General features: G+C 40.2%; 1 protein-coding gene across 1 annotated transcript in view; it reads left to right on the forward strand.

Annotated features, from left to right (window-relative positions):
* The first annotated feature begins 418 nt into the window (after positions 1–418).
* The window catches only part of LOC105685073 (ammonium transporter Rh type B), a 74,318-nt gene continuing 62,322 nt past the window's right edge, over positions 419–12,414 (forward strand). Inside the window, exons 1-2 of the transcript XR_007280101.1 lie at positions 419–583; positions 11,966–12,073. The gene's annotated coding sequence lies outside the window, so the exon portion shown is untranslated. The remainder of the gene's footprint in view (positions 584–11,965; positions 12,074–12,414) is intronic.

Raw genomic sequence — 12,414 nt, forward strand, 5'->3', positions numbered from 1 at the left:
AGAGATAATTCTGTCATAAATCTGCGAAAGAAAAATTATCAAATTGACAAGAACATGAAACGCGATAAGGCTTAATTCAAGATTTGAGTGCTATCGAAAATTCCGCAGAAAAATCGACAAAGTAAACCTATGTACGTACGACGAGATTACAGCACTATTTTTATGCCTGTTGTAAATCCATTAGTTAATTTTATTTCACGACAATGGGATTTTTACGAAAGAAAATCAAAATATCGCTCCTGACAACGACGCAATACTCGTTGGGTAAGTTTTCAACATCCAAAGTTGAATTGCTACCTTACCAGTTACAGCGATTTTCATATCAGGGTGATTTCCGTACGTTCCCGCCATCTGGTGTGTTCGATATTTGAAAAGTTTATCCCCACTTCCAAAACGCCGGTAGCCGCAAAAGGCGCGCACTTTAGTTCAAGTTGCATTTTAGATGCGACAGGCTCAACATCACTTAAGGGTTTTGGCCTGTATGAATTGTTGTATCTTGTGATTGAGAAATTCAGCAATACCATAGGTTAAATAGTGCAAGTTGTGAATTACAACAAAATCTATCGTACAGAAAAAAATTAAGGTAAGTTTATCTCTCGCTGACAATCCAGACATGGGAGTTTTCTACTTTTTTCCATTGTAGTTTGAAAAATTTGAATTAAAGATACATTTGAACCGGCACGATGATGCATGATTTTACGAAATACAATCAATGGTGATTTATTCGGAAAAACTCGTCAGAATTATTCTGTTTTTTTATTCATTAAAATGAATCGGAATACCGGCGCGTAACAGATTATTCAAACTTTCACCCCACTTTCAAAAAAATATAGATTCGATATTTTAGTTGTTGCCGGTGACAATCCAAATTGATTCGATAATCGCATGATAATTTATCTATTCAAAGTCGTAAAAACAATTCAACTCGATGCTACATGATACCTACGTACGCGCTCTTGTCCATACGACCACTATGGATGAACACGACGTCCAAATAATTCAATGCAATTTAATCCCTATTGATTTATGAAAAAGCGAAATGTATGCGACTGTGAATAAACCGTGTATTCATGTTTGCGATGCCCATGAATTTATGTGCGACCAAAAAACAAAAAAGTTACGCAAAATTAGTCTCGGAATAAAAAGTCATTTCACGACGTAACGGACGAAATTTAATTAAAATTCATTAACGAAATTTAAAAAAGTAATGAAAAAAGGTACCGTCCACCCTACGCGTCGTTACCCAGAGTATCGCGACCCTTCGAAGGTTCGTTAACTTCGCACGAACCATTGGACAATACCTCATCCTCTTTCGCGCGAATTTATGTCCTCGATTATGCACGCAGTTTTATGATTCGCCACGCTAGATGCAGAGTAACTATGACTCCGGTTCATTTTCTGATAATTCAATTTGAGTTTACTTCACGGTGAGTAATGTTCTCACGTTCAGAAATCACGCGTACGGAAATAATCCAGTCGAATTAGACATGAGCCCTAAGAGTCGCCGCGTAGAGGGTAGAAAATCGGTTTGTAGGTAGATCAGACGCCTACTACGATATCCCGAAGAATTCGGCCCTAACTAGGTCCGGGTTTTTTTTTAATCATAAAAATTTGAAAATCTCGTATTTTTAAACAATTTTATCCCCCTATAGATTTTTTTTCGGAAATAAACTTCACGATTTAGAATCTTATACTTATAAATATTTTCACGATGAATCTATTGCTATATTTTTATAATCAACGTAAAAATCCAAAACGTAAACTCCAAATACACGATATCTGGTTTATATTATCAAAGATCTTGGGCAGGAATTTTCTCACGATTTCAAAAGTTGCTTTGAACGTTTAAACAAATGTTTTTAGTAGACATTAATGTATTTAGGCAAAATGGGGTGCTAAATTACGGGTTACTTTTGTCACTAATAGAGTTCTAAGTAATAGTGGCTTTAATCTCTATAGAAAAAATCTTTACCCGCGACAAAAGATACCTATTATTTTCTGCCATTCACCCTCACAGCCCTCTTTCTCTCCGTTCAATCTCCTCTTCGTTCTGGCTGGTGTAAGTTGAGATAAAATATTGACATCAGACGCGGGAGACGCCGGCTCATATTTATTTCAAAAGAGGTTCCTTAGAATTTTGCATCAACTTCACTCGCGAAAATGTGACGAGCCTCGCCCACTTTTCTCTGCACACAAGAAACCATTTTTTTTTTCTCTCTCTCAATTCAAAATAATTCAAGAAAAGAACAAAAATCTTTCGGATATTTATATTCTTTCATCAACGATTGTCGAGTGACTGTCGCATCGCTGTGAATTAAAGCCAAATCGCAAGTCACTCGTGATCGGAAGACGCGTTTTTATTGAAGTAATAATTAGCCCTCGCCAATTAATTTATCTCTCGATATTCCACCGCTACTCCATTAGCCGCATATAACTACACGCACGTTGAAGTTTATCGGGAAATTGGGAAGCAGCTTGGCACTGCGTTTTTATTGTTCCTTTTTTGATCTTATTTTTAGGGTTTTTTTTTTCCTTTCTTTTTTTATATTATTTTTATTTGTCTGCTTGAAATTCCGTCGCCGAGCGGAATTCTTGAGTCTGTGAGTAAGAGTCCGCCGCAAACCGGAAACTATAGAGATGAGTTTAAAGTGAGGTGCATTTCAGCGTGTGAGACGTGAGGTCATCGGATTCATTATTATACCGTAGGTACGGTATGAATATAGTTTCATGAGCACAGAATAAGAGAGTCTTGTGGCTCTGCTGAGCATGAAACTGCTGCGGGGATTTGTTTCAAAAAGCAAGTTATGAGCGAGAGAGTTGTAGAAGTAATTCGAGTAATTTTAGCTAGACGAGCGAATCGAGTTATAAGAATTAATAATCAGATAAATTTCACAACGTTTTTGTCCAGAATTTGGAAATGAAAATGTTGAATGGCATTTATCTTCCGTCGGACGAATCTTGACGGGTTTAATTAACTTCTTGACTAAGCATATTCAATTCCTCGAGATACCTACGAACAGGAAACACAAAAGGAAAGCTCATTATTTTATCATATAACTCGAGTGATTTCAGCCAAAAATACAATTGCTGCTGGTTTTAAGATTGATCAGGATTATACAAATCGAAAAATATACATTTCCAGAATTATTCACGCTGGGGGGTATACTTGAAATATTTACTACGGCTTATTTTGCAGGATCTGCATTCCGATATTATTTATACAGTTAGGGAAGTGAAGCACATTTGTATCAATCAATCCTAGACTGTGCTGTGCGGTGTCGTGAAAAATGAATAATTGTCGCTCCTCTCACGCGACGTTTGAACGACCGGGCGATGATTCATTCAATTGTGATTCAACGATTTGAGTTAAGGGAAGCAAAAGTCGTCGTAGCGGAGTCCCAGATTCGTTACGTTGTTGCAGTCGCGGCGGCCCTGCTGCATCTGCTCTTTTTTTTTTTTTTTTTTGCTTTCTACTTGCATCAATCAATCTCGGGCGAACGGTGTTCGGATCTTTGAAAGTTGAAGATTTCAACCATCTAGATCGTACTCTTTGGCTTGGGATCAAAAACCTTTCCTCAGACTCGGAAATGATTCATTCAAGCCTTGTCTGCCTTCTAAAGGTGCATCGAACGTTTTGGTATAAATTTAGCCGCATCGACCTATAAAATTGCATAAGACTTCGCTTGTAGTTCAAGTCACGATAGATCTGGATTAAGATTACGATCCCATCGGCGTAATTATTTCAAAATCACAGCACTTGGCGTTCTTTTTATTACATATACTTTCGGGCACACGTCAATCATTTTTAAAAATAATAATATACGAAAAAGAAAAGTCTCTAAAAACTCAAAGGCCGTAGAAAAACAAAAGAAGTTTTCCCAACGATCAAAGAACTCGACCAATCAAACATTCTGCTCCGTTCTTTCTTCTTTTTCCTCTAATTGTTGAAAATAAGTGTGGCAAGAATCTGCAACTACAAACTATAATCGCAGAGAACCGGGGGTTTCGAGTTGACTGGAATTGCACTTGTACGGATGATAGCTGGTGCTAAACTTTGCACGAAACTATCTCGGTTCTAGTTTAATACAGCGTTTAAATTCTCGGTGCATGAACGGCTCTGGCGGAAGAGATAATTTTCAAACTTTCGAGCAAAACATTTAAAGATGCGTGACTCCTTTGAAAACAGAGGTATAACAAATTGCAAAATGTATCGGTTTACTTTGGTTCTACCTGTCGCCGTATCATATTTTACACGTCGTATTTGAACAACGCAAGACGAATGACTTGGTGCGAAAAAAAAAAAAACTATATATATTTCTCGGACTATTTAGACGACGTCGGTACCGGATAAGGATCCGGACTAAATTCAACCCTCGAAGACCCCCGTTGATCCGATTTCATGGAATACCGTGAATTTTCAGATATTATCTCGGGGAATCCATCAGTAAACTTTCATCGCGTCGACCGACAAACTTCTGGTATATCCGGCTTTCCGTTGACACAAGTCCGTTAACAACGCGGCCGTGACTCGTGACTCGTGTGCAGTCGTGACTTCCACTCGTCATCGTGCAACCGAGAGGTCCCTACCCTCGCAGTTTCATTTGTCTGTCACGAAGACAGAAGAACTCAATCCTGTTGGACTCCGCAAAGAAAAATATACGCTTATACTCATTTTGCCAAAACGTTATTCAAACGAGTTTTTCGACGCCGAAAAAAGAGAAGAGAAAAGAAAAAAAAAAAGAGATGAAGTTAGCCACCTCTTCTCTTATTATACTCGTGTGCCAGACTCTGCGGGAAACTTAACACACTCAGCGATATTATTGAAGACGAAACCGTCGTCAGAGACGAGACAACTATCCATATTACTTTGACGTTTATTAGAAATGTTTCTTTTTTCGTCTTGCCTTTTTTTCCCGTCATATTATATCCGTCCAAATAAACTCATATCGTGATTATTTTCACCTCCTATTCAATATTGGAACTAAAACTCTGGACAGTATGCTTGAAAAGAATTGTTTATCGGTCGGTGTTTGCTCTACCGAATGCTAATATCAGTACAGTGATTACGTGTAATACCGTTGAATATGTATTGAAGTTTCCATGAATGGAGTACGCGATGGTATAATTTTCAACAAGTTAACGGTGTGCGTTTGAATCGGTTATAAAACTGAATGGCAAATCACGACAGTTATACGACTGTTTGACGGTGTAACCTTTGACATTTGATAATTATCAGCGGTTATTTGGATGAAGATAAGAGCAGATTAAATATACATGTTTTCTAGCGATTGTAATTACGTATACGATATCGGCTACACTTTATTACTTGCAGAAGAATAAGTGGAGGAAGAAGTTTTCCATAAGTTTCGTGAATAATCTTCGTCTAGACGCATCCCGCATGCCCTTTATAGTTCAAAGAGAACGATATAATCGGTCTCTCTTTCCATCTTGGCTTGCTAAATTGTTTCAAAATCTTACCCTCTCAACGGTCCCTCGAGTGTCAGCACGATTTTGAAGAACTGAGATCCCCAGCTTCAGGTATATTGCAAGGGAGAAACATAACAGGTACAGAAATTCCGTTGGGTATAATTTGCCGTTTTCTACTAATTAGGGATTTTACCGATCCGGCACTCTGCAGCAGCACACCGTTACGTGGAATTAAAGATTACTTCCGACAGAGGTTTTACTTCGTTTAAAATTCAAATCCGTACGTGCACTAATATTCTACGTGCAGCCGGGAGATTATCCGAATAAAAAAATCCGACTTACGATTTAAATACGTATCTCATAAATTTCCGAATCAGTGTTGATAAAAGTGAACTCTGAATTTCACCCGAAAACCCGTACACATAACGTCCAACCTATCGTCGATCTTGCCTTCGAATTCCGGGAGGTAAAATTTTCAAACAGTATCCCGGATCGAATTACACTTTCTCAAAGGATAATCCGCACCGTTGCACCTGTACCGAAAATTTTTCTCGTCTACCTGACGGTCAGCTATTCGCTGGCATAAATTTCCGTGCAGGTAGAGATTTGGAGGATTTTTCGGAATGTCGGTAAAGTTTACCGTACGCAAATTTTACGACCACCGGAGGATCCGAGTTTTGACGATTAGAAATTTGCGAGACCTTCCGATTTTCGGGTATAGCGCGCCAGCCCCGGGATCTACCTGCAGTGCTGCAGTTTCTCTTCGACACAAAGAGAAAATTTTTCCGAAAAACTAGGCAGGTGATCCGAAAGTCGAGAATACCACAGGTAGGATCTTTTCGAATCTTCATAAAGCGTCATTCCGAGTCCACAGCTGAGAGGCATGGTCGAAAGCTCGAAACGACGACGTCCTTGCCTCCACCGGAAAAAATTCGTCGGCCTCCGGACGAACCACAATGGAAAAAGGGTATCTGTAAATTCGGTATTAGTATTGGTAATGTATACCTGAAGACACGACCTACAGGTACGATTTTGAATTCTTCAAAGAACTTCCGAGGGACTCGGAAAGATGTTTGGAGATTTTTCGAATCGTATTCATCGCAAGAGAGTTTCGGATAACAATAGAAAATCTTTATATATATGTATATACTTATGTGAATAACAACGTTTCAGTCAAACTTCTACTCGCCATTGTTCCATTTTCAAGATGACAATTTGATTAAAGCAATACAGAAGTGCGCGAAAACGGCATGCGAGATAAGCCGGTCTCTCGGTATATTTGGAAATTTAGTAAATTATGCAAAGGGATTCTGTCAGCGAAAGGCAAATTAATTTTAAGCTTTTCCTATCTCGAGTTTCGTTCAGCCAGATCCCCGAAGACACTTGACTAATTGATCTACTATCGTTGATTCAACGTTATATTATACACCCATATCTCCATACTTATAGAAATTCACAATCGGTACACGGGATCGATGCACTTAATTGGAAAATTTGAACCTTGATTAAATCTGGTTTTATCATCTTAATTCAAGATTACTCGAACCTCCGGTATGGGTGATAAATTTACATTCCGTTTTCGAAGGGCGTAGGTTAGGGTTAATCGTAATCATAATCATAATCGGTATAATTGAAGAGGCATTAGCTACCGGAGAGAATTGATCGCGTTGACAATATTTGCATGGTAATTAAATTAAAATTCCACCCCGCCCAGATGTCGAATTATAAACCTATGTGTATATGCTCTTTTCGACATCTGTATTGACGCAACAATGGTTTTGTAACAATCGTTGGACGCGTGTCCGTATAAAGTACTTGACTTTTGTAGCACACTCGTGACTCGGTATAACGCTAACAATGAACATCGTAAGAACGAATAAGTATGAAGTAGTGCAAAGGGTCTGCTTTTACTGCGAGCCACATATGTTTTCCATTTCGATTGAATGGTCCTTCCGCTCGTGCCTCGTCGTTCGGAATCTATCTTGCGACTTCTAGGCTTTCAAAATCATTTCAATTCTGATTCGATTACGTTTAGTATAGGGTGTTCGAGGCATAATTTAGTGCCTGCTCAATTTCGTTTTTTGCCCTTCTTATCTTTTTCCCATATCGCTGCTCTCCGTGTCACAAAATGAAAATACTGCCGCATCACCGTGAGCAATTTCAAGCTGGAAAAATGAGTCGACAAAGTGAATTTGACAGACTTCGAGAAGAGAAAAAAAAAAAAAAAAAAAAACAAATGTAATAAAACGAATTCGCCAATCGATTCGAAGCAGGCGCTGCTGCAACGAACTGGTCTTCTTCAACTCGGTGGTCTATATATATATGCGTGTACATAGAATATACCTTCGTACTACATATGTATCATAAACCCTTGGTTTTTGCGAGAGGTATTAAAATAATCCGAATTTGATTCACGCTGTGGTTGGGGTTATAAGCCTGTATACAATCCCAACTGTTAAACTGCGAAAACGTTGTCCCTAAATAAAGTTATTATTCAACAGAGAAATGTTCATTACTTTTCCCATGGAATTATTATTCGGGTATATACGTATACACACAAAAAGCCACTTCTATGGGATGAGCATATCTCGGCATTGTACGTTATTAATCATAAGCGCTGAAAAAGATTTTATTCGACTTTCTTTTCGAAAGAGGGAAACTAGTCTCCGTTGTCACCGTCTGCGTCTTCACGTTTCAGCGTCGATGAAACAATTCTAATCCTAATCGCGAGGACGATTCGTTCACACGGTAATATACGCGGAGGGCTGTCGATGACCTGAACTATAAGTAAAGTAAATATTAGCGATGCGGTTAAAGTAAAGCTACGATTACCAGATGACGCCAAGTTCGTTAATACGAACATCCTGCTGCCACAGGGCGTCTCTCCTCAGTTTCTAGACTCCTTGCATCTTATTCAGGGTCACGTGAAGTACGACGTCTAAAAATACCAAATCCCCCCATTTGGCACCCACGATGCAATAACATGGGATCCCCTCGGTCACGTTTCGCGATACGAAACTTACTGCAGAAGGTGAACTCGAACTACGTAGCGGTTTACAAATTATATGCAGCGTTCGTTAAAACAACCAAACAAAATCGATTCGTTCTCGGAAGGTCTTGCTCGCGAAATTACTCGCGATGTTTGACCACCACGAAATTTTTCTATGTCACGCAATATAACAACGGCGGGTTGATTCGTCGAGGATAATATCATACTAAAAGTCATAATGACATTCGACAAATTTGCAGTGCGTCGCGATTCCTCCGAATTTCTGCAAACGGTAGGAACAGAAATGTCAAAGACGCGTTAATCGAGTAGTTTCAATCAAGTTTGGTAAACGTTTTATCTCCAGACATTCGGTTATACCTGTTTGATCGGTTTTAATTCAAGGGTTTTAAGGGAAGACTCGACTAAGCGTAGAGAAAATCGCGTTTATATTTAGCATTCCGCATCACTCGAGGGGCACGGGTACGTGTGATGTACATTTGCGAAACCGGCTCACGCTCAATTTCGTCTCACAGTTTCCACCACCATCTTTGGTGACCTCAGTATTGATATAATACCGGGACTCTTCTCCGTGATATTCTCCTTTTGAAATTGGCGCTTTCGGTGTCGATCACGTCGAGTCGGTACGCTGGTCCAACGTACGTACGTACATACTTCAAATGCGAGTGTATTCAATTCGATTAAACCGATTTTCTCGGAACGTCCGGAGCAGACGCAAACAATGTAACCGATTCACCTGTCCGCGGATGTCCCGACTTTCCGGAGTTTCAATTCCCGACGATATACATATATTTTCATCCCAGTGGTAGACGTTACCGCATCAAAGGACCTCGGTACCCGTGTAGCTCCGCCTCAGCCGAGACAACCAATCGATCGTCAATAATTAGAACATGTTACGGTGAAATGCTCGATTACAGTCAATGCTCGATTCTACGTTGCGTTCGGAGTATACGGAAAAGAACAATGAAATGAAAAGAACAATGAAATGAAAAAATCACCTCTTCGGAGCGAGAAGTCCGGTTCCGAGTAATCCGGAGACCGCGGCGGTAGCGGTCCGATGGGGTGGGTTGGCGTGATGCGTGCAGTAAAGTCTTCATATCGCATAGGCCGTAGAACGAGAATAAACTATGGGGCATGGCATAGACATATAAATGCATTATTCAAGAGGACCGTACCTAGAAATAAATACATATGTATAAACTTAATACACCCGTACTTTACTCTGTGTGTATATATGTATCCCCGCAGAATTGCATAAACACACGAATACCTAGGCGAAGCGCATATCCAGCGGGTATATCGGGTGCGCTGGTACACGTAGATGACACACATCTATATATATTTTCTGCATTTACGTTACTTCCACTAGATTAAACCTGCATATTGTACTAGGTATGGTCCTACGTGGACTAGGTATACAACGTGCGCGTACGTGTACAACACACCTATGCAGCGATAACTTTACATGTGCGATAGTGGTATAGAGCGAAAGCATGGTGACATGTGACATGCGACATGGGACTTGGTTTTCAACAATACCAACCGGTTGGCGAACGCCTAACGGCTGCCCGTTGCGTGGCGGGGGGGGTTGAACTTTGATTTTATTGCCAATCGGTGGTGATCTCCCCTCGATTTCCGGCACAATAATTTCACCGACGGGCATTACTCCGTTATGAAACAAAAGGGAGAAAATGAGGTATGAAATACTTGCGGGACGTGTCAACGTGCATGCATAAATTTGTAAACATCTCTACGTGTTATCTACACACGTGTTATTTCTGCGCTTTTTGTTTTTACTCTACTTCCAACAGAGGTAGTCCGACTTTACCGTTCGACCGAAGCCTGAAAATTTTCACGTACTAAGGTACGTACCTACGTACTTTATACGGTACGGTCATAGATATGACGTGTGTAATATACGCACGTCGTTACGGTCTCGAACTGTACGTGCCTCGTTTCAAACTTCCCAACTTGGGGCGATAAACATTTACGGTACAGATTGCGTACAACATAGGGCTACCTATGTACAGCCGGCGCAACTATAACAGAAGTTATCGAACTGCAAAATATTACATAAGGATGATGATAATTTATTCATAGACGAAAAGTAGAATAAAAAAGAAACGGGGAGAACACGTAGCCGATATTATTACTGCAACGTGATACTACGAAGGCTTCACCTCTCGTTGTATATTTAAAACGTCGCTTGGTTAAAATCCGAACTTATTTCTGCATACCGGAAATTTCCGGATGGTTGAATATCAAAGTTTACGGCTTAACTCAACCGCTCCGCTGCAGTGTTATCGAAGCACACGATACATGTTGCACGCAATGTTGAAGCACGCGCGGCGATTCGAAAAATTTTTGGGGTATAAAATCGCGGATTGTGCCCTCACCGACGTTATTATCAGAGCAGCAAACGATGTGAACTTCCCCCGTATAATACGCGTCGTACAAATTCCCCTGGTATGTTAGCAATTTTCACGGGACACTCGATTTTTTATTTAAATTTTTATAAAATCCTCTCTCTCTCTCTCTCTCTCTCTCTACTTTACTCGTTAGAAAGTCAAACGGGCCACTTTTTTCGAAATACTTTTTCAACTCGATGAAACTTTTTCGACGCTTTCGTTCTTCGCGATATTTCTGCTCTCGCGAACCCCTAAAAACTGAAATTCTCAAAGATATACGTATTCGATAGGATTCCTTCCCCTACTTTGGCGTGAAATTATCGTTTTTCGCGAAACGGTGTGATCACAAGTACATCAGGCTATACCTCGTACGATTAAGCGAGAAGTTCAACGTCGTCCCAGTTTTTTTTTTTTTTTTTTCCTGGGAATTTACCCCATATTATATTCACCGTCCGTTTTTTTTTTTTTTCAGTACGTACGTTACGTAGACGTAGGAGGGAAAAAAGCGCGATCCGCGACTATACCGCGCTGAGTACAAAGTTTTATGATGAAAAAAAGAAGGGAAAAAGAAAAACCGAAAAAAGATAAAAGAAATTTTGGGCTTGCAACCTTGAAATATTCATGCGTTACTCAGGTGGAGATAAAGTTTACGATGCTACGTACGATTTTACGTAGATGAGGGATATTAAAAATTCGTCGTCTATCACGGTATTCGATGAGCGTACCGCGCGTTAAATATACAAATTATAGTTTTTTAGAGTCGGACGTGCGGGGGGTGTAAAAATATTTTCCCAGTTAAAATTGTCTGTTATTAATCGTAGCTTATGAGTTTTGTTACCCCTTTTTCCGGCGGATTTTCCACGTTACGGTTGTTGTTGTCTGCTTCACCATCTGCGCCCCCTTAGCGATACCTTCGTCAGTCAGCGGGGTCGTCCTTCTCTTCGAATTCCAAACTCCTCGTTCCTTTCTTCCTATGGTCCTCGTGACTCGCGACGACGCTCTTATCTCAAAACGTTAAACCGTATTTAACCCGTAGTTTAAATTCAAGACCATATCCCGCGTTAAGCACCGGCTGCACTACCTATACATGGATCTTTAACAACCATTTTTCATTCTGTTACAGAAAGTTGTCCTCCTCTCACCCCTTTAGCGTCAACCCTCAGCAGCCGACGAGACGCGAACCGGCACGGAATATCCCCGTAGCGTTAAACAGCGGACTGTATCAAATTTGGTGAGCATGCGAACGTGAAACGAAATTTTTCCATTATTTTCTTCCTCCATTTTATTCAACTTACCGATTTCCTCATTTCTCTGCCTAAAACCTACCCCCCGTTCTTTATTTTCACGCCCAAAGAAATACGCGAAAATATCGTCGGACAGATTATCGAAGGGGTTGGATAAAGATTATGCAGAGACGACTGAATTCCCGCCTCTTATTCTTATTATCAAACTCACTGCGGAATAATAAAATATGCATGCACAGATCTGCTTTATGTACCGCACATCCTCCCATTCGTTGGAAAATCCGATTCCACATAATCATACATTCCACTTGGTACGCGATACATCAGA

The sequence above is a fragment of the Athalia rosae genome, chromosome 1 (assembly GCF_917208135.1).
Source record: "Athalia rosae chromosome 1, iyAthRosa1.1, whole genome shotgun sequence".
In the NCBI taxonomy this organism is placed as follows: Eukaryota; Metazoa; Arthropoda; class Insecta; order Hymenoptera; family Athaliidae; genus Athalia; species Athalia rosae.